This window comes from Schistocerca americana, chromosome 9, assembly GCF_021461395.2.
Source record: "Schistocerca americana isolate TAMUIC-IGC-003095 chromosome 9, iqSchAmer2.1, whole genome shotgun sequence".
NCBI classification, from domain to species: Eukaryota; Metazoa; Arthropoda; class Insecta; order Orthoptera; family Acrididae; genus Schistocerca; species Schistocerca americana.
Window position 1 is genome coordinate 230958606 of NC_060127.1, and position 24604 is coordinate 230983209.

The following is a 24604-nucleotide window of genomic DNA, read 5'->3' on the forward strand; positions in this document are numbered from 1 at the left end:
ACTCTTCCTACTGTCTATCTTTATAAGCATTCCTGTGACACTAGTTATAGATTCCGATGCTTCACGTCAGGTTTAGTGTATCCAATGGACCTTCTTATTGACCATGAAACACAGAAATTGCATCGGATTTAAATAGAAAAGGCACAATGCCGACTTATGTACAAGCAGACTGACACTTCCTAATGACTATGATTTGAACCATTCCTGTGACACTAGTTATAGATTCCGATGGATCACTTCAGGTTTACTGTATCCCTCTGACCTTCTTATTGACGATGAAACACAGAAATTGCATCGGAATTAAATACAAAAGCACCCTGAAGCCTTAAGATCAAGAAGACTGACTCTTCTTTCTGACTATGTTTCGAACCATTCCTGTGACACTAGTTATAGATTCCGATGCTTTACTTCAGGTTTACTGAATCCCTTGGAACTTCTTATTGACGACGAAACACAGAAATTGCATCGGAATTAAATAGAAAAGGCACAATGCCGACTTAAGTACAAGCAGACTGACTGTTTCTACTGTCTACGTTTTGAACCATTCCTGTGACACTAGTTATAGATTCCGATGCTTCACTTCAGGTTAATTGTATCCCTCTGACCTTATTATTGACGATGAAACACAGAAATTGCATCGGAATTAAATACAAAAGGCACAATGCCGACTTAAGTACAAGAAGACTGATTCTTCTTATTGTCTATATTTTGAACCATTCCTGTGACACTAGTTATAGATTCCGATGCTTCACTTCAGGTTTACTGTATCCCTTGGACCTTCTTAATGACGATGAAAGACAGAAATTGCATCGGAATTAAATAGAAAAGGCACAATGGTGACTTTAGTACTACAAGACTGTCCCTCCTTACTGTCTATGTTTTGAACCATTCCTGTGGCACTAGTTATAGATTCCGATGCTTCACTTCACGTTTACTGTATCCCTTGGACCTTCTTATTGACGATGAAACACAGAAATGGCATCGGAATTAAATAGAAAAGGCACAATGCCGACTTAAGTACAAGAAGACTGACTCTTCTTGCTGTCTATGTTTTGAACCATTCCTGTGACATTAGTTACAGATTCCGATGCTTCACTTCAGGATTACTGTATTCCTCTGACCTTCTTATTGACGATGAAACACAGAAATTGCATCGGAATTAAATAGAAAAGGCACAATGCCGACTTAAGTACAAGAAGACTGACTCATCCTACAGTCTATCTTTTGAAGCATTCCTGTGACACTAGTTATAGATTCCGATGCTTCACGTCAGGTTTAGTGTATCCAATGGACCTTCTTATTGACCATGAAACACAGAAATTGCATCGGAATTAAATAGAAAAATCACAATGCCGACATAAATACAAGAAGACTGACTCTTCTTGCTGTTTATGTTTAGAACCATTCCTCTGACGTTAGTTTCAGATTCCGATGCTTCACTTCAGGTTTACTGTATTCCTCTGACCTTCTTATTGCCGATGAAACACAGAAATTGCATCGGAATTAAATAGAAAAGGCGCAATGCCGACTTAAGTACAAGAAGACTGACTCTTCCTACTGTCTACGTTTTGAACCATTCCTGTGACACTAGTCATAGATTCCGATGCTTCACTTCAGGTTTAGTGTATCCCTTGGACTTTCTTATTGACGATGAAACACAGAAATTGCATCGGAATTAAATTGAAAATGCACAATGCCGACTTAAGTACAAGAAGACTGACACTTCTTTCTGACTATGTTTCGAACCATTCCTGTGACACTAGTTATAGATTCCGATGCTTCACTTCAGGTTTACTGTATTTCTCTGACCTTCTTATTGACGATGATACACAGATATTACATCGGAATTAAATAGAAAAGGCACAGTGCCGACTTAAGTACAAGAAGACTGACTCTTCTTACTGACTATATTGTTACACTAGTTATAGATTCCGATGATTCACATCCGGTTCATTGTATCCCTTGGACCTTCTTATTGACGATGAAACACAGATATTGCATCGGGATTAAATAGAAAAGGCACAATGCCGACTTAAGTACAAGAAGACTGACTCTTCTTTCTGCCTATGTTTTGAACCATTCCTGTGACTCTAGTTATAGATTCCGATGCTTCACTTCAGGTTTACTGTAACCCGCTGACCTTCTTATTGACGATGAAACACAGAAATTGCATCGGAATTAAATAGAAAAGGCACAATGCCGACTTAAGTACAAGAAGCCTGACTCATCTTACTGTGTATGTTTTGAACCATTCCTGTGACGCTAGTTACAGATTCCGATGCTTCACTTCAGGTTTACTGTATCCCTTGGACCTTCTTATCGACGATGAAACACATAAATTGCATCAGAATTAAATACAAAAGGCACAATGCATACTTAAGTACTAGAAGACTGTCCCTTCTTACTGTCTATGTTTTGAACCACTCCTGTGACACTAGTTATAGATTCCGATGCTTCACTTCACGTTTACTGTATCCCTCTGACCTTCTTATTGACGATGAAACTCAGAAATCACATCGGAATTATATACAAAAGGCACAATGCCGACTTAAGTACAAGAAGACTAACTCTTCTTACAGTCTATGTTTTGAATCTTTCCTTTGAACCTAGTTATAGATTCCGATGCTTCACGTCAGGTTTACTGTATCCCTTGGACCTTCTTATTGACGATGAAACACAGAAATTGCATCGGAATTATATACAAAACGCACAATGCCGACTTAAGTACAAGAAGACTTACTCTTCCTACTGTCCATGTTTTGAACCATTCCTGTGGCACTAGTTATAGATTCCGATGCTTCACTTTACGTTTACTGTATCCCTCTGACCTTCTTACTGACGATGTAACACCGAAATTGCATCGGAATTAAATACAAAAGGCACAATGCCGACTTAAGTACAAGAAGACTGACCCTTCTTAATGTCTATGATTGGAACCATTCCTGTGGCACTAGTTATAGAATCCGATGCTCCATTTTAGGTTTACTGTATCCCTTGGACCTTCTTATTGACGATGAAACACAGAAAGTGCATCAGAAATAAATAGAAAAGGCACAATACCGACTTAAGTTCAAGAAGACTGACTCTTCCTACTGTCTATGTTTTGAACCATTCCTGTGACACTAGTTACAGATTCCGATGCTTCACTTCAGGTTTACTGTATCCCTCTGACCTGCTTATTGCCGATGAAACACAGAAATTGCATCGGAATTAAATACAAAGGGCACAATGCCGACTTAACTACAAGAAGACTGACTCTTCATACTGTCTATGTTTTGAACCATTGCTGTGACACTAGTTATAGATTCCGATGCTTCACTTCAGGTTAACTGTATCCCTTGGACCTTATTATTGACGATGAAACACAGAAATTGCATCGGAATTAAATAGAAAAGGCACAATGCAACATAAATACAAGAAGACTGACTCTTCTTGCTATCTATGTTTAGAACCAATCCTGTGACGTTAGTTTCAGATTCCGATGCTTCACTTCAGGTTTACTGTATTCCTCTGACCTTCTTATTGCCGATGAAACACAGAAATTGCATCGGAATTAAGTAGAAGAGGCGCAATGCCGACTTAAGTACAAGAAGCCTGACTCTTCCTACTGTCTATGTTTTGAACCATTCCTGTGACACTAGTTATAGATTCCGATGCCTCACTTCAGGTTTAGTGTATCCCTTGGACCTTCTTATTGACGATGAAACACAGATATTGCATCGGAATTGAATAGAAAATGCCCAATGCCGACTTAAGTACAAGAAGACTGACACTTCTTTCTGACTATGTTTCGAACCATTCCTGTGACACTAGTAATAGATTCCGATGCTTCACTTCAGGTTTACTGTATCCCTCTGACCTTCTTATTGACGATGATACACAGAAATTGCATCGGAATTAAATACAAAAGGCACAATGCCGACTTAAGTACAAGAAGACTGACTCTTCTTACTGACTATATTGTGACACTAGTTATAGATTCCGATGATTCACATCCGGTTTAATGTATCCCTAGAACCTTCTTATTGACGATGAAACACAGAGATTGCATCGGGATTAAATAGAAAAGGCACAATGCCGACTTAAGTACAAGAACACTGTCTCTTCCTACTGTATATGTTTTGATCCTTTCCTGTGACACTAGTTACAGATTCCGATGCTACACTTCAGGATTACTGTATCCCTCTGACTGTCTTATTGACGACGAAACACAGAAATTGCATCGGAATTAAATAGAAAAGGCACAATGCCGACTTAAGTACAAGAAGACTGACTCTTCCTACTGTCTATCTTTTGAAGCATTCCTGTGACACTAGTTATAGATTCCGATGCTTCACGTCAGGTTTAGTGTATCCAATGGACCTTCTTGTTGACCATGAAACACAGAAATTGCATCGGATTTAAATAGAAAAGGCACAATGCCGACTTAAGTACAAGCAGACTGACACTTCTTAATGACTATGATTTGAACCATTCCTGTGACACTAGTTATAGATTCCGATGCTTCACTTCAGGTTTACTGTAACCCGCTGACCTTCTTATTGACGATGAAACACAGAAATTGCATCGGAATTAAATAGAAAAGGCACAATGCCGACTTAAGTACAAGAAGCCTGACTCATCTTACTGTGTATGTTTTGAACCATTCCTGTGACACTAGTTATAGATTCCGATGCTTTACTTCAGGTTTACTGAATCCCTTGGACCTTCTTATTGACGACGAAACACAGAAATTGCATCGGAATTAAATAGAAAAGGCACAATGCCAACTTAAGTACAAGCAGACTGACTGTTTCTACTGTCTACGTTTTGAACCATTCCTGTGACACTAGTTATAGATTCCGATGCTTCACTTCAGGTTAATTGTATCCCTCTGACCTTATTATTGACGATGAAACACAGAAATTGCATCGGAATTAAATACAAAAGGCACAATGCCGACTTAAGTACAAGAAGACTGATTCTTCTTATTGTCTATGTTTTGAACCATTCCTGTGACACAAGTTATAGATTCCGATGCTTCACTTCAGGTTTACTGTATCCCTTGGACCTTCTTATTGACGATGAAAGACAGAAATTGTATCGGAATTAAATAGAAAAGGCACAATGGTGACTTTAGTACAAGAAGACTGACTCATCTTACTGTCTATGTTTTGAACCATTCCTGTGACGCTAGTTACAGATTCCGATGCTTCACTTCAGGTTTGCTGTATCCCTTGGACCTTCTTATCGACGATTAAACACAGAAATTGCATCAGAATTAAATACAAAAGGCACAAAGCCAACTTAAGTACTACAAGACTGTCCCTCCTTACTGTCTATGTTTTGAACCATTCCTGTGGCACTAGTTATAGATTCCGATGCTTCACTTCACGTTTACTGTATCCCTTGGACCTTCTTATTGACGATGAAACACAGAAATGGCATCGGAATTAAATAGAAAAGGCACAATGCCGACTTAAGTACAAGAAGACTGACTCTTCTTGCTGTCTATGTTTTGAACCATTCCTGTGACATTAGTTACAGATTCCGATGCTTCACTTCAGGATTACTGTATTCCTCTGACCTTCTTATTGACGATGAAACACAGAAATTGCATCGGAATTAAATAGAAAAGGCACAATGCCGACTTAAGTACAAGAAGACTGACTCTTCCTACTGTCTATCTTTTGAAGCATTCCTGTGACACTAGTTATAGATTTCGATGCTTCACGTCAGGTTTAGTGTATCCAATGGACCTTCTTATTGACCATGAAACACAGAAATTGCATCGGATTTAAATAGAAAAGGCACAATGCCGACTTAAGTACAAGCAGACTGACACTTCTTAATGACTATGATTTGAACCATTCCTGTGACACTAGTTATAGATTCCGATGGATCACTTCAGGTTTACTGTATCCCTCTGACCTTCTTATTGACGATGAAACACAGAAATTGCATCGGAATTAAATACAAAAGCACCCTGAAGACTTTAGATCAAGAAGATTGACTCTTCTTTCTGACTATGTTTCGAACCATTCCTGTGACACTAGTTATAGATTCCGATGCTTCACTTCAGGTTTACTGTTTCCCTCTGACCTTCTTATTGACGATGAAACACAGAAATTGCATCGGAATTAAATAGAAAAGGCACAATGCCTACTTAAGTACAAGAAGATTTTCTCTTCTTACTGTCTATGATTTGAACCATTCCTGTGACGCTAGTTACATATTCCGATGCTTCACTTCATGTTTTCTGCATCCATTGGACCTTCTTATTGACGACGAAACACAGAAATTGCATCGGAATTAAATACAAAAGGCATAATGCCGACTTAAGTACAGGAAGACTGATCCTTCTTACTGTCTATGTTTTGAACCATTCCTGTGACACTAGTTATAGATTCCGATGCTTCACTTCTGGTTTACTGTATCCCTCTGACCTTCTTATTGACGATGAAACACAGAAATTGCATTGGAATTAAATACAAAAGCATCCTGAAGACCTAAGATCAAGAAGAGTGACTCTTCTTTCTGACTACGTTTCGAACCATTCCTGTGACACTAGTTATAGATTCCGATGCTTTACTTCAGGTTTACTGAATCCCTTGGACCTTCTTATTGACGACGAAACACAGAAATTGCATCGGAATTAAATAGAAAAGGCACAATGCCGACTTAAGTACAAGCAGACTGACTGTTTCTACTGTCTACGTTTTGAACCATTCCTGTGACACTAGTTATAGATTCCGATGCTTCACTTCTGGTTAATTGTATCCCTCTGACCTTATTATTGACGATGAAACACAGAAATTGCATCGGAATTAAATACAAAAGGCACAATGCCGACTTAAGTACAAGAAGACTGATTCTTCTTATTGTCTATGTTTTGAACCATTCCTGTGACACTAGTTATAGATTCCGATGCTTCACTTCAGGTTTACTGTATCCCTTGGACCTTCTTATTGACGATGAAAGACAGAAATTGCATCGGAATTAAATAGAAAAGGCACAATGGTGACTTTAGTACAAGAAGACTGACTCATCTTACTGTCTATGTTTTGAACCATTCCTGTGACGCTAGTTACAGATTCCGATGCTTCACTTCAGGTTTACTGTATCCCTTGGACCTTCTTATCGACGATTAAACACAGAAATTGCATCAGAATTAAATACAAAAGGCACAATGCCAACTTAAGTACTACAAGACTGTCCCTCCTTACTGTCTATGTTTTGAACCATTCCTGTGGCACTAGTTATAGATTCCGATGCTTCACTTCACGTTTACTGTATCCCTTGGACCTTCTTATTGACGATGAAACACAGAAATGGCATCGGAATTAAATAGAAAAGGCACAATGCCGACTTAAGTACAAGAAGACTGACTCTTCTTGCTGTCTATGTTTTGAACCATTCCTGTGACATTAGTTACAGATTCCGATGCTTCACTTCAGGATTACTGTATTCCTCTGACCTTCTTATTGACGATGAAACACAGAAATTGCATCGGAATTAAATAGAAAAGGCACAATGCCGACTTAAGTACAAGAAGACTGACTCTTCCTACTGTCTATCTTTTGAAGCATTCCTGTGACACTAGTTATAGATTCCGATGCTTCACGTCAGGTTTAGTGTATCCAATGGACCTTCTTATTGACCATGAAACACAGAAATTGCATCGGATTTAAATAGAAAAGGCACAATGCCGACTTAAGTACAAGCAGACTGACACTTCTTAATGACTATGATTTGAACCATTCCTGTGACACTAGTTATAGATTCCGATGGATCACTTCAGGTTTACTGTATCCCTCTGACCTTCTTATTGACGATGAAACACAGAAATTGCATCGGAATTAAATACAAAAGCACCCTGAAGACTTTAGATCAAGAAGATTGACTCTTCTTTCTGACTATGTTTCGAACCATTCCTGTGACACTAGTTATAGATTCCGATGCTTCACTTCAGGTTTACTGTTTCCCTCTGACCTTCTTATTGACGATGAAACACAGAAATTGCATCGGAATTAAATAGAAAAGGCACAATGCCTACTTAAGTACAAGAAGATTTTCTCTTCTTACTGTCTATGATTTGAACCATTCCTGTGACGCTAGTTACATATTCCGATGCTTCACTTCATGTTTTCTGCATCCATTGGACCTTCTTATTGACGACGAAACACAGAAATTGCATCGGAATTAAATACAAAAGGCATAATGCCGACTTAAGTACAGGAAGACTGATCCTTCTTACTGTCTATGTTTTGAACCATTCCTGTGACACTAGTTATAGATTCCGATGCTTCACTTCTGGTTTACTGTATCCCTCTGACCTTCTTATTGACGATGAAACACAGAAATTGCATTGGAATTAAATACAAAAGCACCCTGAAGACTTAAGATCAAGAAGAGTGACTCTTCTTTCTGACTATGTTTCGAACCATTCCTGTGACACTAGTTATAGATTCCGATGCTTTACTTCAGGTTTACTGAATCCCTTGGACCTTCTTATTGACAACGAAACACAGAAATTGCATCGGAATTAAATAGAAAAGGCACAATGCCGACTTAAGTACAAGCAGACTGACTGTTTCTACTGTCTACGTTTTGAACCATTCCTGTGACACTAGTTATAGATTCCGATGCTTCACTTCTGGTTAATTGTATCCCTCTGACCTTATTATTGACGATGAAACACAGAAATTGCATCGGAATTAAATACAAAAGGCACAATGCCGACATAAGTACAAGAAGACTGATTCTTCTTATTGTCTATGTTTTGAACCATTCCTGTGACACTAGTTATAGATTCCGATGCTTCACTTCAGGTTTACTGTATCCCTTGGACCTTCTTATTGACGATGAAAGACAGAAATTGCATCGGAATTAAATAGAAAAGGCACAATGGTGACTATAGTACAAGAAGACTGACTCATCTTACTGTCTATGTTTTGAACCATTCCTGTGACGCTAGTTACAGATTCCGATGCTTCACTTCAGGTTTACTGTATCCCTTGGACCTTCTTATCGACGATTAAACACAGAAATTGCATCAGAATTAAATATAAAAGGCACAATGCCAACTTAAGTACTACAAGACTGTCCCTTCTTACTGTCTATGTTTTGAACCATTCCTGTGGCACTAGTTATAGATTCCGATGCTTCACTTCACGTTTACTGCATCCCTTGGACCTTCTTATTGACGATGAAACACAGAAATGGCATCGGAATTAAATAGAAAAGGCACAATGCCGACTTAAGTACAAGAAGACTGACTCTTCTTGCTGTCTATGTTTTGAACCATTCCTGTGACATTAGTTACAGATTCCGATGCTTCACTTCAGGATTACTGTATTCCTCTGACCTTCTTATTGACGATGAAACACAGAAATTGCATCGGAATTAAATAGAAAAGGCACAACGCCGACTTAAGTACAAGAAGACTGACTCTTCCTACTGCCTATCTTTTGAAGCATTCCTGTGACACTAGTTATAGATTCCGATGCTTCACGTCAGGTTTAGTGTATCCAATGGACCTTCTTATTGACCATGAAACACAGAAATTGCATCGGATTTAAATAGAAAAGGCACAATGCCGACTTAAGTACAAGCAGACTGACACTTCTTAATGACTATGATTTGAACCATTCCTGTGACACTAGCTATTGATTCCGATGGATCACTTCAGGTTTACTGTATCCCTCTGACCTTCTTATTGACGATGAAACACAGAAATTGCATCGGAATTAAATACAAAAGCACCCTGAAGACTTAAGATCAAGAAGACTGACTCTTCTTTCTGACTATGTTTCGAACCATTCCTGTGACACTAGTTATAGATTCCGATGCTTCACTTCAGGTTTACTGTTTCCCTCTGACCTTCTTATTGACGATGAAACACAGAAATTGCATCGGAATTAAATAGAAAAGGCACAATGCCTACTTAAGTACAAGAAGATTTTCTCTTCTTACTGTCTATGATTTGAACCATTCCTGTGACGCTAGTTACATATTCCGATGCTTCACTTCATGTTTTCTGCATCCATTGGACCTTCTTATTGACGACGAAACACAGAAATTGCATCGGAATTAAATACAAAAGGCATAATGCCGACTTAAGTACAGGAAGACTGATCCTTCTTACTGTCTATGTTTTGAACCATTCCTGTGACACTAGTTATAGATTCCGATGCTTCACTTCTGGTTTACTGTATCCATCTGACCTTCTTATTGACGATGATACACAGAAATTGCATCTGAATTAAATACAAAAGGCACAATGCCGACTTAAGTACAAGAAGAATGACTCTTCTTACTGTCTATGATTTGAACTATTCCTGTGACACTAGTTATAGATTCCGATTCTTCACTTCAGGTTTACTGTATCCCTCTGACCTTCTTATTGACGATGAAACACAGAATTTGCTTCGGAATTAATTACAAAAGGCACCCTGCCGACTTAAGTTCAAGAAGACTGACTCTTCTTTCTGACTATGTTTCGAACCATTCCTGTGACACTAGTTATAGATTGCGATCCTTCACTTCAGGTTTACTGTTTCCCTCTGACCTTCTTATTGGCGATGAAACACAGAAATTGCATCGGAATTAAATAGAAAATGCACAATGCCTACTTAAGTTCAAGAAGATTGTATCTTCTTACTGGCTACGATTTCAACTATTCCTGTGACGCTAGTTACATATTCCGATGCTTCACTTCAGGTTTTCTGCATCCATTGGACCTTCTTATTGACGACGAAACACAGAAATTGCATCGGAATTAAATAGAAAAGGCACAATGCCGACTTAAGTACAAGGAGACTGACTGTTTCTACTGTCAACGTTTTGAACCATTCCTGTGACACTAGTTATAGATTCCGATGCTTCACTTCAGGTTAACTGTATCCCTCTGACCTTATTATTGACGATGAAACACAGAAATTGCATCGGAATTAAATACAAAAGGCACAATGCCGACTTAAGTACAAGAAGACTGATTCTTCCTACTGTCTATGTTTTGAACCATTCCTGTGACACTAGTTATAGATTCCGATGCTTCACTTCAGGTTTAGTGTATCCCTTGGACCTTCTTATTGACGATGAAACACAGAAATTGCATCGGAATTGAATAGAAAATGCCCAATGCCGACTTAAGTACAAGAAGACTGACACTTCTTTCTGACTATGTTTCGAACCATTCCTGTGACACTAGTTATAGATTCCGATGCTTCACTTCAGGTTTACTGTATCCCTCTGACCTTCTTATTGACGATGATACACAGAAATTGCATCGGAATTAAATACAAAAGGCACAATGCCGACTTAAGTACAAGAAGACTGACTCTTCTTACTGACTATATTGTGACACTAGTTATAGATTCCGATGATTCACATCCGGTTTAATGTATCCCTTGAACCTTCTTATTGACGATGAAACACAGATATTGCATCGGGATTAAATAGAAAAGGCACAATGCCGACTTAAGTACAAGAAGACTGTCTCTTCCTACTGTATATGTTTTGATCCTTTCCTGTGACACTAGTTACAGATTCCGATGTTACACTTCAGGATTACTGTATCCCTCTGACTTTCTTATTGACGACGAAACACAGAAATTGCATCGGAATTAAATAAAAAGGCACAATGCTGACTTAAGTACAAGAAGACTGACTCTTTTTACTGACTATGTTTTGAACCATTCCTGTGACACTAGTTATAGATTCCGATGCTTTACTTCAGGTTTACTGAATCCCTTGGACCTTCTTATTGACGATGAATCACAGAAATTGCATCGGAATTAAATAGAAAAGGCTCAATGCCGACTTATGTACAAGAAGACTGACTCTTCTTACTGGCTATGATTTGAACTATTCCTGTGACACTAGTTATAGATTTCGATTCTTCACTTCAGGTTTACTGTATCCCTTGGACCTTCTTATTGACGACGAAACACAGAAATTGCATCGGAATTAAATTGAAAAGGCACAATGCCGACTTAAGTACAAGCAGACTGACTGTTTCTACTGTCTACGTTTTGAACCATTCCTGTGACACTAGTTATAGATTCCGATGCTTCACTTCAGGTTAATTGTATCCCTCTGACCTTATTATTGACAATGAAACACAGAAATTGCATCGGAATTAAATACAAAAGGCACAATGCTGACTTAAGTACAAAAAGACTGATTCTTCTTATTGTCTATGTTTTGAACCATTCCAGTGACACTAGTTATAGATTCCGATGCTTCACTTCAGGTTTACTGTATCCCTTGGACCTTCTTATTGACGATGAAAGACAGATATTGCATCGGAATTAAATAGAAAAGGCACAATGTCGACTTAGGTACAAGAAGACTAACTCTTCCTACTGTCTATGTTTTGAACCATTTCTGTGACACTAGTTATAGATTCCGATGCTTCACTTCAGGTTTAGTGTATCCCTTGGACCTTCTTATTGACGATGAAGCACAGAAATTGCATCGGAATTAAATAAAAAAGGCACAATGCCGACTTAAGTACAAGAAGACTGACTCTTCTTTCTGACTATGTTTTGAACCATTCCTGTGACACTAGTTATAGATTCCGATGCTTCACTTCAGGTTTACTGTAACCCTCTGACCTTCTTATTGACGATGAAACACAGAAATTGCATCGGAATTAAATAGAAAAGGCACAATGGTGACTTTAGTACAAGAAGACTGACTCATCTTACTGTCTATGTTTTGAACCATTCCTGTGACGCTAGTTACAGATTCCGATGCTTCACTTCAGGTTTACTGTATCCCTTGGACCTTCTTATCGACGATGAAACACAGAAATTGCATCAGAATTAAATACAAAAGGCACAATGCCAACTTAAGTACTACAAGACTGTCCCTTCTTACTGTCTATGTTTTGAACCATTCCTGTGGCACTAGTTATAGATTCCGATGCTTCACTTCACGTTTACTGTATCCCTTGGACCTTCTTATTGACGATGAAACACAGAAATGGCATCGGAATTAAATAGAAAAGGCACAATGCCGACTTAAGTACAAGAAGACTGACTCTTCTTGCTCTCTATGTTTTGAACCATTCCTGTGACATTAGTTACAGATTCCGATGCTTCACTTCAGGATTACTGTATTCCTCTGACCTTCTTATTGACGATGAAACACAGAAATTGCATCGGAATTAAATAGAAAAGGCACAATGCCGACTTAAGTACAAGAAGACTGACTCTTCCTACTGTCTATCTTTTGAAGCATTCCTGTGACACTAGTTATAGATTCCGATGCTTCACGTCAGGTTTAGTGTACCCAATGGACCTTCTTATTGACCATGAAACACAGAAATTGCATCGGATTTAAATAGAAAAGGCACAATGCCGACTTAAGTACAAGCAGTCTGACACTTCTTAATGACTATGATTTGAACCATTCCTGTGACACTAGTTATAGATTCCGATGGATCACTTCAGGTTTACTGTATCCTTCTGACCTTCTTATTGATGATGAAACACAGAAATTGCATCGGAATTAAATACAGAAGCACCCTGAAGACTTAAGACAAGAAGACTGACTCTTCTTTCTGACTATGTTTCGAACCATTCCTGTGACACTAGTTATAGATTCCGATGCTTCACTTCAGGTTTACTGTTTCCCTCTGACCTTCTTATTGACGATGAAACACAGAAATTGCATCGGAATTAAATAGAAAAGGCACAATGCCTACTTAAGTACAAGAAGATTGTCTCTTCTTACTGTCTATGATTTGAACCATTCCTGTGACGCTAGTTACATATTCCGATGCTTCACTTCATGTTTTCTGCATCCATTGGACCTTCTTATTGACGACGAAACACAGAAATTGCATCGGAATTAAATACAAAAGGCATAATGCCGACTTAAGTACAGGAAGACTGATCCTTCTTACTGTCTATGTTTTGAACCATTCCTGTGACACTAGTTATAGATTCCGATGCTTCACTTCTGGTTTACTGTATCCATCTGACCTTCTTATTGTCGATGATACACAGAAATTGCATCTGAATTAAATACAAAAGGCACAATGCCGACTTAAGTACAAGAAGACTGACTCTTCTTACTGTCTATGATTTGAACTATTCCTGTGACACTAGTTATAGATTCCGATTCTTCACTTCAGGTTTACTGTATCCCTCTGACCTTCTTATTGACGATGAAACACAGAATTTGCTTCGGAATTAATTACAAAAGGCACCCTGCCGACTTAAGTTCAAGAAGACTGACTCTTCTTTCTGACTATGTTTCGAACCATTCCTGTGACACTAGTTATAGATTGCGATCCTTCACTTCAGGTTTACTGTTTCCCTCTGACCTTCTTATTGGCGATGAAACACAGAAATGGCATCGGAATTAAATAGAAAAGGCACAATGCCTACTTAAATACAAGAATATTGTATCTTCTTACTGGCTACGATTTCAACTATTCCTGTGACGCTAGTTACATATTCCGATGCTTCACTTCAGGTTTTCTGCATCCATTGCACCTTCTTATTGACGACGAAACACAGAAATTGCATCGGAAATAAATAGAAAAGGCACAATGCCGACTTAAGTACAAGGAGACTGACTGTTTCTACTGTCTACAATTTGAACCATTCCTGTGACACTAGTTATAGATTCCGATGCTTCACTTCAGGTTAACTGTATCCCTCTGACCTTATTATTGACGATGAAACACAGAAATTGCATCGGAATTAAATACAAAAGGCACAATGCCGACTTAAGTACAAGAAGACTGATTCTTCTTATTGTCTATGTTTTGAACCATTCCTGTGACACTAGTTATAGATTCCGATGCTTACTTCAGGTTTACTGTATCCCTTGGACCTTCTTATTGACGATGAAACACAGAAATTGCATCGGAATTAAATAGAAAAGGCACAATGCCGACTTAAGTACAAGAAGACTAACTCTTCCTACTCTCTATGTTTTGAACCATTCCTGTGACACTAGTTACAGATTCCGATGCTTCACTTCAGGTTTAGTGTATCCCTTGGACCTTCTTGTTGACGATGAAGCACAGAAATTGCATCGGAATTAAGTAAAAAAGGCACAATGCCGACTTAAGTTCAAGCAGACTGACACTTCTTAATGACTATGATTTGAACCATTCCTGTGACACTAGTTATAGATTCAGATGGACCACTTCAGGTTTACTGTATCCCTCTGACCTTCTTATTGACGATGAAACACAGAAATTGCATCGGAATTAAATACAAAAGCACCCTGAAGACTTAAGACAAGAAGACTGACTCTTCTTTCTGACTATGTTTCGAACCATTCCTGTGACACTAGTTATAGATTCCGATGCTTCACTTCAGGTTTACTGTTTCCCTCTGACCTTCTTATTGACGATGAAACACAGAAATTGCATCGGAATTAAATAGAAAATGCACAATGCCTACTTAAGTACAAGAAGATTGTCTCTTCTTACTGTCTATGATTTGAACCATTCCTGTGACGCTAGTTACATATTCCGATGCTTCACTTCATGTTTTCTGCATCCATTGGACCTTCTTATTGACGACGAAACACAGAAATTGCATCGGAATTAAATACAAAAGGCATAATGCCGACTTAAGTACAGGAAGACTGATCCTTCTTACTGTCTATGTTTTGAACCATTCCTGTGACACTAGTTATAGATTCCGATGCTTCACTTCCGGTTCACTGTATCCATCTGACCTTCTTATTGACGATGATACACAGAAATTGCATCTGAATTAAATACAAAAGGCACAATGCCGACTTAAGTACAAGAAGACTGACTCTTCTTACTGTCTATGATTTGAACTATTCCTGTGACTCTAGTTATAGATTCCGATTCTTCACTTCAGGTTTACTGTATCCCTCTGACCTTCTTATTGACGATGAAACACAGAATTTGCTTCGGAATTAATTACAAAAGGCACCCTGCCGACTTAAGTTCAAGAAGACTGACTCTTCTTTCTGACTATGTTTCGAACCATTCCTGTGACACTAGTTATAGATTGCGATCCTTCACTTCAGGTTTACTGTTTCCCTCTGACCTTCTTATTGGCGATGAAACACAGAAATGGCATCGGAATTAAATAGAAAAGGCACAATGGTTACTTAAGTACAAGAAGATTGTATCTTCTTACTGGCTACGATTTCAACTATTCCTGTGACGCTAGTTACATATTCCGATGCTTCACTTCAGGTTTTCTGCATCCATTGGACCTTCTTATTGACGACGAAACACAGAAATTGCATCGGAATTAAATAGAAAAGGCACAATGCCGACTTAAGTACAAGGAGACTGACTGTTTCTACTGTCTACAATTTGAACCATTCCTGTGACAGTAGTTATAGATTCCGATGCTTCACTTCAGGTTAACTGTATCCCTCTGACCTTATTATTGACGATGAAACACAGAAATTGCATCGGAATTAAATACAAAAGGCACAATGCCGACTTAAGTACAAGAAGACTGATTCTTCTTATTGTCTATGTTTTGAACCATTCCTGTGACACTAGTTATAGATTCCGATGCTTACTTCAGGTTTACTGTATCCCTTGGACCTTCTTATTGACGATGAAACACAGAAATTGCATCGGAATTAAATAGAAAAGGCACAATGCCGACTTAAGTACAAGAAGACTAACTCTTCCTACTCTCTATGTTTTGAACCATTCCTGTGACACTAGTTATAGATTCCGATGCTTCACTTCAGGTTTAGTGTATCCCTTGGACCTTCTTGTTGAAGATGAAGCACAGAAATTGCATCGGAATTAAATAAAAAAGGCACAATGCCGACTTAAGTACAAGAAGACTGACTCTTCTTGCTGTCTATGTTTTGAACCATTCCTGTGACATTAGTTACAGATTCCGATGCTTCACTTCAGGATTACTGTATTCCTCTGACCTTCTTATTGACGAAGAAACACAGAAATTGCATCGGAATTAAATAGAAAAGGCACAATGCCGACTTAAGTACAAGAAGACTGACTCTTCCTACTGTCTATCTTTTGAAGCATTCCTGTGACACTAGTTATAGATTCCGATGCTTCACGTCAGGTTTAGTGGATCCAATGGACCTTCTTATTGACCATAAAACACAGACATTGCATCGGATTTAAATAGAAAAGGCACAATGCCGACTTAAGTACAAGCAGACTGACACTTCTTAATGACTATGATTTGAACCATTCCTGTGACACTAGTTATAGATTCAGATGGATCACTTCAGGTTTACTGTATCCCTCTGACCTTCTTATTGACGATGAAACACAGAAATTGCATCGGAATTAAATACAAAAGCACCCTGAAGACTTAAGACAAGAAGTCTGACTCTTCTTTCTGACTATGTTTCGAACCATTCCTGTGACACTAGTTATAGTTTCCGATGCTTCACTTCAGGTTTACTGTTTCCCTCTGACCTTCTTATTGACGATGAAACACAGAAATTGCATCGGAATTAAATAGAAAAGGCACAATGCCTACTTAAGTACAAGAAGATTGTCTCTTCTTACTGTCTATGATTTGAACCATTCCTGTGACACTAGTTACATATTCCGATGCTTCACTTCATGTTATCTGCATCCATTGGACCTTCTTATTGACGACGAAACACAGAAATTGCATCGGAATTAAATAGAAAAGGCATAATGCCGACTTAAGTACAGGAAGACTGATCCTTCTTACTGTCTATGTTTTGAACCATTCCTGTGACACTAGTTATAGATTCCGATGCTTCACTTCTGGTTCACTGTATCCCTCTGACCTTCTTATTGACGATGATACACAGAAATTGCATCTGAATTAAATACAAAAGGCACAATGCCGACTTAAGTACAAGAAGACTGACTCTTCTTACTGTCTATGATTTGAACTATTCCTGTGACACTAGTTATAGATTCCGATTCTTCACTTCAGGTTTACTGTATCCCTCTGACCTTCTTATTGACGATGAAACACAGAATTTGCTTCGGAATTAATTCCAAAAGGCACCCTGCCGACTTAAGTTCAAGAAGACTGACTCTTCTTTCTGACTATGTTTCGAACCATTCCTGTGACACTAGTTATAGATTGCGATCCTTCACTTCAGGTTTACTGTTTCCCTCTGACCTTCTTATTGGCGATGAAACACAGAAATTGCATCGGAATTAAATAGAAAAGGCACAATGTCGACTTAAGTACAAGAAGACTAACTCTTCCTACTGTCTATGTTTTGAACCATTTCTGTGACACTAGTTATAGATTCCGATGCTTCACTTCAGGTTTAGTGTATCCCTTGGACCTTCTTATTGACGATGAAGCACAGAAATTGCATCGGAATTAAATAAAAAAGGCACAATGCCGACTTAAGTACAAAAAGACTGATTCTTCTTATTGTCTATGTTTTGAACCATTCCAGTGACACTAGTTATAGATTCCGATGCTTCACTTCAGGTTTACTGTATCCCTTGGACCTTCTTATTGACGATGAAAGACAGATATTGCATCGGAATTAAATAGAAAAGGCACAATGTCGACTTAAGTACAAGAAGACTAACTCTTCCTACTGTCTATGTTTTGAACCATTTCTGTGACACTAGTTATAGATTCCGATGCTTCACTTCAGGTTTAGTGTATCCCTTGGACCTTCTTATTGACGATGAAGCACAGAAATTGCATCGGAATTAAATAAAAAAGGCACAATGCCGACTTAAGTACAAGAAGACTGACTCTTCTTTCTGACTATGTTTTGAACCATTCCTGTGACACTAGTTATAGATTCCGATGCTTCACTTCAGGTTTACTGTAACCCTCTGACCTTCTTATTGACGATGAAACACAGAAATTGCATCGGAATTAAATAGAAAAGGCACAATGGTGACTTTAGTACAAGAAGACTGACTCATCTTACTGTCTATGTTTTGAACCATTCCTGTGACGCTAGTTACAGATTCCGATGCTTCACTTCAGGTTTACTGTATCCCTTGGACCTTCTTATCGACGATGAAACACAGAAATTGCATCAGAATTAAATACAAAAGGCACAATGCCAACTTAAGTACTACAAGACTGTCCCTTCTTACTGTCTATGTTTTGAACCATTCCTGTGGCACTAGTTATAGATTCCGATGCTTCACTTCACGTTTACTGTATCCCTTGGACCTTCTTATTGACGATGAAACACAGAAATGGCATCGGAATTAAATAGAAAAGGCACAATGCCGACTTAAGTACAAGAAGACTGACTCTTCTTGCTCTCTATGTTTTGAACCATTCCTGTGACATTAGTTACAGATTCCGATGCTTCACTTCAGGATTACTGTATTCCTCTGACCTTCTTATTGACGATGAAACACAGAAATTGCATCGGAATTAAATAGAAAAGGCACAATGCCGACTTAAGTACAAGAAGACTGACTCTTCCTACTGTCTATCTTTTGAAGCATTCCTGTGACACTAGTTATAGATTCCGATGCTTCACGTCAGGTTTAGTGTATCCAATGGACCTTCTTATTGACCATGAAACACAGAAATTGCATCGGATTTAAATAGAAAAGGCACAATGCCGACTTAAGTACAAGCAGTCTGACACTTCTTAATGACTATGATTTGAACCATTCCTGTGACACTAGTTATAGATTCCGATGGATCACTTCAGGTTTACTGTATCCTTCTGACCTTCTTATTGATGATGAAACACAGAAATTGCATCGGAATTAAATACAGAAGCACCCTGAAGACTTAAGACAAGAAGACTGACTCTTCTTTCTGACTATGTTTCGAACCATTCCTGTGACACTAGTTATAGATTCCGATGCTTCACTTCAGGTTTACTGTTTCCCTCTGACCTTCTTATTGACGATGAAACACAGAAATTGCATCGGAATTAAATAGAAAAGGCACAATGCCTACTTAAGTACAAGAAGATTGTCTCTTCTTACTGTCTATGATTTGAACCATTCCTGTGACGCTAGTTACATATTCCGATGCTTCACTTCATGTTTTCTGCATCCATTGGACCTTCTTATTGACGACGAAACACAGAAATTGCATCGGAATTAAATACAAAAGGCATAATGCCGACTTAAGTACAGGAAGACTGATCCTTCTTACTGTCTATGTTTTGAACCATTCCTGTGACACTAGTTATAGATTCCGATGCTTCACTTCTGGTTTACTGTATCCATCTGACCTTCTTATTGACGATGATACACAGAAATTGCATCTGAATTAAATACAAAAGGCACAATGCCGACTTAAGTACAAGAAGACTGACTCTTCTTACTGTCTATGATTTGAACTATTCCTGTGACACTAGTTATAGATTCCGATTCTTCACTTCAGGTTTACTGTATCCCTCTGACCTTCTTATTGACGATGAAACACAGAATTTGCTTCGGAATTAATTACAAAAGGCACCCTGCCGACTTAAGTTCAAGAAGACTGACTCTTCTTTCTGACTATGTTTCGAACCATTCCTGTGACACTAGTTATAGATTGCGATCCTTCACTTCAGGTTTACTGTTTCCCTCTGACCTTCTTATTGGCGATGAAACACAGAAATGGCATCGGAATTAAATAGAAAAGGCACAATGCCTACTTAAGTACAAGAAGATTGTATCTTCTTACTGGCTACGATTTCAACTATTCCTGTGACGCTAGTTACATATTCCGATGCTTCACTTCAGGTTTTCTGCATCCATTGCACCTTCTTATTGACGACGAAACACAGAAATTGCATCGGAAATAAATAGAAAAGGCACAATGCCGACTTAAGTACAAGGAGACTGACTGTTTCTACTGTCTACAATTTGAACCATTCCTGTGACACTAGTTATAGATTCCGATGCTTCACTTCAGGTTAACTGTATCCCTCTGACCTTATTATTGACGATGAAACACAGAAATTGCATCGGAATTAAATACAAAAGGCACAATGCCGACTTAAGTACAAGAAGACTGATTCTTCTTATTGTCTATGTTTTGAACCATTCCTGTGACACTAGTTATAGATTCCGATGCTTACTTCAGGTTTACTGTATCCCTTGGACCTTCTTATTGACGATGAAACACAGAAATTGCATCGGAATTAAATAGAAAAGGCACAATGCCGACTTAAGTACAAGAAGACTAACTCTTCCTACTCTCTATGTTTTGAACCATTCCTGTGACACTAGTTATAGATTCCGATGCTTCACTTCAGGTTTAGTGTATCCCTTGGACCTTCTTGTTGACGATGAAGCACAGAAATTGCATCGGAATTAAGTAAAAAAGGCACAATGCCGACTTAAGTTCAAGCAGACTGACACTTCTTAATGACTATGATTTGAACCATTCCTGTGACACTAGTTATAGATTCAGATGGACCACTTCAGGTTTACTGTATCCCTCTGACCTTCTTATTGACGATGAAACACAGAAATTGCATCGGAATTAAATACAAAAGCACCCTGAAGACTTAAGACAAGAAGACTGACTCTTCTTTCTGACTATGTTTCGAACCATTCCTGTGACACTAGTTATAGATTCCGATGCTTCACTTCAGGTTTACTGTTTCCCTCTGACCTTCTTATTGACGATGAAACACAGAAATTGCATCGGAATTAAATAGAAAATGCACAATGCCTACTTAAGTACAAGAAGATTGTCTCTTCTTACTGTCTATGATTTGAACCATTCCTGTGACGCTAGTTACATATTCCGATGCTTCACTTCATGTTTTCTGCATCCATTGGACCTTCTTATTGACGACGAAACACAGAAATTGCATCGGAATTAAATACAAAAGGCATAATGCCGACTTAAGTACAGGAAGACTGATCCTTCTTACTGTCTATGTTTTGAACCATTCCTGTGACACTAGTTATAGATTCCGATGCTTCACTTCTGGTTCACTGTATCCATCTGACCTTCTTATTGACGATGATACACAGAAATTGCATCTGAATTAAATACAAAAGGCACAATGCCGACTTAAGTACAAGAAGACTGACTCTTCTTACTGTCTATGATTTGAACTATTCCTGTGACTCTAGTTATAGATTCCGATTCTTCACTTCAGGTTTACTGTATCCCTCTGACCTTCTTATTGACGATGAAACACAGAATTTGCTTCGGAATTAATTACAAAAGGCACCCTGCCGACTTAAGTTCAAGAAGACTGACTCTTCTTTCTGACTATGTTTCGAACCATTCCTGTGACACTAGTTATAGATTGCGATCCTTCACTTCAGGTTTACTGTTTCCCTCTGACCTTCTTATTGGCGATGAAACACAGAAATGGCATCGGAATTAAATAGAAAAGGCACAATGTTTACTTAAGTACAAGAAGATTGTATCTTCTTACTGGCTACGATTTCAACTATTCCTGTGACGCTAGTTACATATTCCGATGCTTCACTTCAGGTTTTCTGCATCCATTGGACCTTCTTATTGACGACGAAACACAGAAATTGCATCGGAATTAAATAGAAAAGGCACAATGCCGACTTAAGTACAAGGAGACTGACTGTTTCTACTGTCTACAATTTGAACCATTCCTGTGACAGTAGTTATAGATTCCGATGCTTCACTTCAGGTTAACTGTATCCCTCTGACCTTATTATTGACGATGAAACACAGAAATTGCATCGGAATTAAATACAAAAGGCACAATGCCGACTTAAGTACAAGAAGACTGATTCTTCTTATTGTCTATGTTTTGAACCATTCCTGTGACACTAGTTATAGATTCCGATGCTTACTTCAGGTTTACTGTATCCCTTGGACCTTCTTATTGACGATGAAACACAGAAATTGCATCGGAATTAAATAGAAAAGGCACAATGCCGACTTAAGTACAAGAAGACTAACTCTTCCTACTCTCTATGTTTTGAACCATTCCTGTGACACTAGTTATAGATTCCGATGCTTCACTTCAGGTTTAGTGTATCCCTTGGACCTTCTTGTTGAAGATGAAGCACAGAAATTGCATCGGAATTAAATAAAAAAGGCACAATGCCGACTTAAGTACAAGAAGACTGACTCTTCTTGCTGTCTATGTTTTGAACCATTCCTGTGACATTAGTTACAGATTCCGATGCTTCACTTCAGGATTACTGTATTCCTCTGACCTTCTTATTGACGAAGAAACACAGAAATTGCATCGGAATTAAATAGAAAAGGCACAATGCCGACTTAAGTACAAGAAGACTGACTCTTCCTACTGTCTATCTTTTGAAGCATTCCTGTGACACTAGTTATAGATTCCGATGCTTCACGTCAGGTTTAGTGGATCCAATGGACCTTCTTATTGACCATGAAACACAGACATTGCATCGGATTTAAATAGAAAAGGCACAATGCCGACTTAAGTACAAGAAGACTGACTCTTCTTGCTGTCTATGTTTTGAACCATTCCTGTGACATTAGTTACAGATTCCGATGCTTCACTTCAGGATTACTGTATTCCTCTGACCTTCTTATTGACGACGAAACACAGAAATTGCATCGGAATTAAATAGAAAAGGCACAATGCCGACTTAAGTACAAGGAGACTGACTGTTTCTACTGTCTACAATTTGAACCATTCCTGTGACAGTAGTTATAGATTCCGATGCTTCACTTCAGGTTAACTGTATCCCTCTGACCTTATTATTGACGATGAAACACAGAAATTGCATCGGAATTAAATACAAAAGGCACAATGCCGACTTAAGTACAAGAAGACTGATTCTTCTTATTGTCTATGTTTTGAACCATTCCTGTGACACTAGTTATAGATTCCGATGCTTACTTCAGGTTTACTGTATCCCTTGGACCTTCTTATTGACGATGAAACACAGAAATTGCATCGGAATTAAATAGAAAAGGCACAATGCCGACTTAAGTACAAGAAGACTAACTCTTCCTACTCTCTATGTTTTGAACCATTCCTGTGACACTAGTTATAGATTCCGATGCTTCACTTCAGGTTTAGTGTATCCCTTGGACCTTCTTGTTGAAGATGAAGCACAGAAATTGCATCGGAATTAAATAAAAAAGGCACAATGCCGACTTAAGTACAAGAAGACTGACTCTTCTTGCTGTCTATGTTTTGAACCATTCCTGTGACATTAGTTACAGATTCCGATGCTTCACTTCAGGATTACTGTATCCCTCTGACCTTCTTATTGACGATGAAACACAGAAATTGCATCGGAATTAAATACAAAAGCACCCTGAAGACTTAAGACAAGAAGTCTGACTCTTCTTTCTGACTATGTTTCGAACCATTCCTGTGACACTAGTTATAGTTTCCGATGCTTCACTTCAGGTTTACTGTTTCCCTCTGACCTTCTTATTGACGATGAAACACAGAAATTGCATCGGAATTAAATAGAAAAGGCACAATGCCTACTTAAGTACAAGAAGATTGTCTCTTCTTACTGTCTATGATTTGAACCATTCCTGTGACACTAGTTACATATTCCGATGCTTCACTTCATGTTATCTGCATCCATTGGACCTTCTTATTGACGACGAAACACAGAAATTGCATCGGAATTAAATAGAAAAGGCATAATGCCGACTTAAGTACAGGAAGACTGATCCTTCTTACTGTCTATGTTTTGAACCATTCCTGTGACACTAGTTATAGATTCCGATGCTTCACTTCTGGT